General features: G+C 38.2%; 1 non-coding gene across 1 annotated transcript; it reads left to right on the top strand.

Annotated features, from left to right (window-relative positions):
- The first annotated feature begins 3,619 nt into the window (after nt 1–3,619).
- Nucleotides 3,620–3,691, top strand: TRNAG-UCC (transfer RNA glycine (anticodon UCC)). Its single transcript has one exon. It is a non-coding gene; the product is annotated as a tRNA-Gly (tRNA).
- Nucleotides 3,692–5,099: the final 1,408 nt, after the last annotated feature.

The following is a 5,099-nucleotide window of genomic DNA, read 5'->3' on the forward strand; positions in this document are numbered from 1 at the left end:
TTGCATGTGGACTCTATTGCAAAAACAGATTCTTTAAAAAAGCTTGGAAAGTCATATGTGAAATCCTCCCAAAGACCAACTGGTTTTTCAGATCCCTTTTACCTTTAATCAACTCTTCTCATTCACTCTAAAAATGTGCTCAATCAAATGTGAAGTGCTGTGTTTTCTGCTACCCTGTTTGGTTTAAGACCTGCTAATAAACAACTGTGTATTTCTGAAATGAACCATGGACATTAGCTAAAACTGAATCTTTTAATACCAGCATGTATTTACTTACAAAAATACTTAAGGTAAGATTAAAATAGTTTATTTTGTGCATGTATGTGCATGGTATAGTAAACTATTAGGTATTATACAGTAGCTATCATGAACTATAGTCTTTTATGAAATTATGACACAGTGGTGGAGGCTGATGAGAATCAGCCAGGAAGAAGTATTAAAACAACGTGGCACACTCCTTTATTTAAAATGGATAACCAACAAGGATAATCACAGGGCACTGTGCTCAATGTTATGTGGCAGGCTGGATGGGAAGGGAGCTTGGGGGAGAATGGATACATGTATATGTATGGCTGAGTCCCTTTGCTGTCCACCTGAAACTATCACAACATTGTTAATCAGCTATACCCCAGTAGAAAATAAAAAGTTTTTAAACAAAACAATATGGTAACCCCACTGCCCAAAAAACCCCAAACTAGTGGAGGCTGATGAGAATCAGTCAGGAAGAAGTATTAAAACAATGTGGCAGGACTTCCCTGGTGGTCGGGAATCCACCTGCCAGTGCGGGGGACACAGGTTTGATCCCTGGTCCAGGAAGATTCCACATGCTGCAGGGCAACTACTGAGCCAGTGCTCCACAACAAGAGAAGTCACTGCAATGAGAAGCCTGGGAACCACAACTAGAGGAAGCTCGTGCACAGCAATGAAGACCCAGCACAGACAAAAACTATTTTTTTGAATGTGGCACCCCCTCAAAAAAAAACCCAAAACAAACAAAACAATGTGGCATCCAATCAGGTGGTAAGAGTACTGACTATGTTGAATCAGGTCAGAGAGAGCCAATACTACAAGAGAGGGCTCCTGTGTCCTGGCTTTGACTTCTCTGACAACAAATTGAAATTATGGCCTCAAGTCTTAGAAACTTTAGTTGCATTTTGCAGCTATTAGAAAAAAAATAACTAAAACCATAGCAATATTACTTTGTATTAACTTTGGGATTACCTTTTGTCAGTTCAGTGTATTTTATGTTTTAAGATGCTTATTGGCACATTTAAAAGGATGCTTAGGGCTGGTGCACTGGGACGACCCAGAGGGACGATACAGCGAAGGAGGAGGGAGGGCAGGTTCAGGATGGGGAACACATGTACACCCGTGGTGGACTCATGTTGATGTATGGCAAAACCAATACAATACTGTAAAGTAATTAACCTCCAATTAAAATAAATAAATTTATATTTAAAAAAAATTAAAAAAATCTGATGTACTGGAGAATCTGACATGTGAGCTGATTTTAATTTGAAATGGTTAATTAATATTAGACTTGTGACTTTGATTTGAAAGGTGTAAGACAATCTCATGGAGTTTAAAGATTATTTAAATATGTAAGTGCTCCTGCTCTATTAATGTTTCTGCTTTATTTGATTCAGAGGAGTTGCTTAAGTGAACAGGAAGATTTTGTTTCTACTCTTATCCTGGGAGGCTTTTGAAGAACTTGTGAGAATCAGATATATTAAATTTGTAAATGGAGATTCTTAGACACTTTAAATAAAATTGAGGTTAATTGTTTAACATAATTTAATCTGTTAAGTGTGAGCTAGAGAACACCCATCAAAGAATATGTACCATGACTATTGATCTGCAACAGTACAACAAGTATAAATTAAATGCCTAAGAAAAATCAGGGTTTTAAATTTAACTTTACCAAAATATTCATTAAAACATGCAGCAACAAAAATTTTCTTTTATAAATGAAAAACCCTGCCCTCAGATGTTTAAAAAAAATCAGAGTCCCTATGTGATGAGCATTAATTTTTACATTCATAATTACATTCTAAATTTTGTGACAACATGGATTTTATATAAATTTTTTCTTCATTCCCCCCTTTGTTCCAAATACTCACCATCTCCTACAAGGACATAAGAAATATTCAAGGTGAATGTTTGTTGAGACAAACTGTCAAATAACTAAATGATAATTATCACTTTTTGTAGCATGTAATGGAGAAAATCAATTCAGTTCAAGAGCTATGTTTGTTGAAAATCAGTTTTGAGATGAAATCAAGACCATTGAAGTTTTCCGTGTAGGAGTTGTATAAAAAGGGCCACACACAAGACACTAATAACTCCAAAAGTAACTCTCTGTTCTCACCATTATGAGATTTTTGAGTAACAAGAAAAAGATAAAATTATGAAAGAATACAGGGACACAGAACAGGAAGAGAGCTGTTGCCTTGGATGGAAAACTGCAGTAAATATTCTCTGAAGTTCTTTCTAACATGGATATATCTTAATGCTAAGGGAGAAGATGGGCCAACAGCACTATGATGTGGATACTGAGGAAACTAAAAGTTAAGTAACCTGCCCAAAGTCACCCAATCAGTAAGGCATAGCACTGGGACTCAAATCCAGGCAGTCTACTCTAATCCATCTCAATATGTTACTAATAAAGGATTTACTGAATAATTTTGCTCTTATGTTTAGTTGCTAAGTCCTGTCCAACTGTTTTGCCATCCTATGGACTTAGCCCGCCAGGCTCCTCTGTCCATGGGATTCTCCAGGCAAGAATACTAGAGTGGGTTTTCATTTCCTACTCCAGGGGATCATCCCAACCCATGGATCGAACCTGTGTCTCCTGCATTGGCAGGCAGAGTCTTTATCACTGAGCCACCAGGGAAGCCCTACTGAATGATTACTATGGAGTAAATGGCAGGCGGCAGTTCTTTGAAGAACAAATTTTTGGACAAAGTGGGAAAAGGAGAGGGTGGGATGATTTGAGAGAAGAGCATGGAAACATATACATTACTGTACATAAAACAGATAGCCAGTGGGAGTTTAATATATGACACAGGGAATGCAAAGCTGGTGCTCTGTGACAGCCTGGAGGGATAGGGTGGGGAGGGAGATGGGAGGGGAGTACACGAGGGAGGGGTCACATGTATGCCTATGGACGATTCATGCTGATGTATGGCAGAGGCCATCACAACATTGTAAAATAATTATCCTCCAAATGCGGAGGGAGGTGGGAGGAGGGTTCAGAATGGGGAACACACGTATACCTGTGGCAGATTCATTTTGATATATGGCAAAACCAATACAATAAAGTTAAAAAATAAAATTAAATTAAATTAAAAAAAAAAAAAAGGCCAGCTAAAGGGTACAGAGAATGACAGAGTGAAAGGAAACACATTTAGATACACTGGTCCTAAAAGATCTCTCTGAGGGGATGAGTGGAGTTCTGAAAGAAAAGAAGAATGTGACAATCAGGAATAACAAGATCCAGGTAGGTGGGTTTGCCAGGGCAAGGCCCCCTGAAGGACCTGGCAGAAGGCAGTTTCAGGGACTACAAGGAAGCCAGTGAAACTAAGAGAAGGGAGCAGTTAAAGAGTAGGAAATTGGGGCTTCCCTGGTGGTCCAGTAGCTAAGACTCTGTGCTTCCAATGCAGGGGTCCAGGTTCGATCCCTGGTCAGGGAACTAGATCCCACATGCCGCAACTAAGGATCCTGAGTCTAAGACCTAGCATAACCAAATAATGTTTTTTTTTTTTTTTTTAACAAAGAAGTAGGAAATGAAGTCTCAGAGATAGCCAGGTACCAAATCACACTGAACCTATAGGCCATAATAAAGATTCTATTTCAAAACAGTGATGGTATTTGTAGCTATAAGCTCTTGACTGTATTTTACGGAAAGTAAATGACATTTATTTGCCAGTCAATAAATATCTGGAGAAGAATTCAACAGGAAACTTCTTGGAGTCAATGCCATGTGAGGACAGGGTGATGTATATTAGTAACTGTGACAGCAGAGCTGGCATTCTTGGCGGGGTGGGGGGGACTTAGTGCAATTTGTCCAGATGGAGAAAATTCAAGTCAGTGATAGGAAACTGTCAATTAATAAGTCAAATTAATTCACAGAATTCATAAAATTCATTTGTAAACTGTATTTTATCATAAATAACAGAAAGTGATTAATATTTAAAAGTTGGTTTCAACAGAAGCTACTCATCTGTAAATGTAATAATCAAGTACAACTAAAATTGCTTTCTCCACTATAATTAAAATTATCTTCAAAATTCAATTTATCTGTCATTTCAAAATTATTCTGTGTGTTTCTAATGTCCACTGTCTGACAAAAACCTAGATCTTATTCCAACTTTAACATGTAGAATTTTTATTCCAGTGGTTCTCAATAGTGGGTGATTTCTAGTCCTAAAAAAAAAAAAGCTGTTTGTTACAATGACAGTGGGTAGGGTCATTAGATGGCAAGGCAGGTGTGGCTACTAAATATCCTGCCCTCTGAGAGAGAGGGTTCCTCACAATGAAGTGTTCTTTCCCAAATGACAATACTACCCTAGTTGAAAGCACTGCACACATTTGTGATTCCTTTTATCAAGGGATATGAATTTTTACACCTGATGTATTTCTCATGATGAAGATTTCCTGTCCAACTTTTTACTAATTTTAAACATTTTCCCACTGCCCATTTTAAGCTGCCTCACATCAGTAGCTTCTTTTAGTCTTCTATCGAATCCATTAGAAAATGGAATGGTTTTTCTAGAGCAGATTATACAGAAAATACTACTGGAAGTATTTATTTGATCTGACTGAACAGCCATTTGTGGCTCAGATGGTAAAGTGCCTGCCTACAATGCGGGAGACCCGGGTTCAATCCCTGGGTCGGGAAGATCCCCTGGAGAAGGATATGGCAACCCACTCCAGTACTCTTGCCTGGAAAATCCCATGGATGGAGGAGCATTGTAGGCTACAGTCCATGGGGTTGCAAAGAGTTGGACATGACTGAGTGACTTCACTTTTCACTTTCATATATTACACAGCTCTATAGAGAACAGCAAATCCATTCCACTTGAAAAGGTCAAGCAAAT

This window comes from Bos javanicus, chromosome X (assembly GCF_032452875.1).
Source record: "Bos javanicus breed banteng chromosome X, ARS-OSU_banteng_1.0, whole genome shotgun sequence".
In the NCBI taxonomy this organism is placed as follows: Eukaryota; Metazoa; Chordata; class Mammalia; order Artiodactyla; family Bovidae; genus Bos; species Bos javanicus.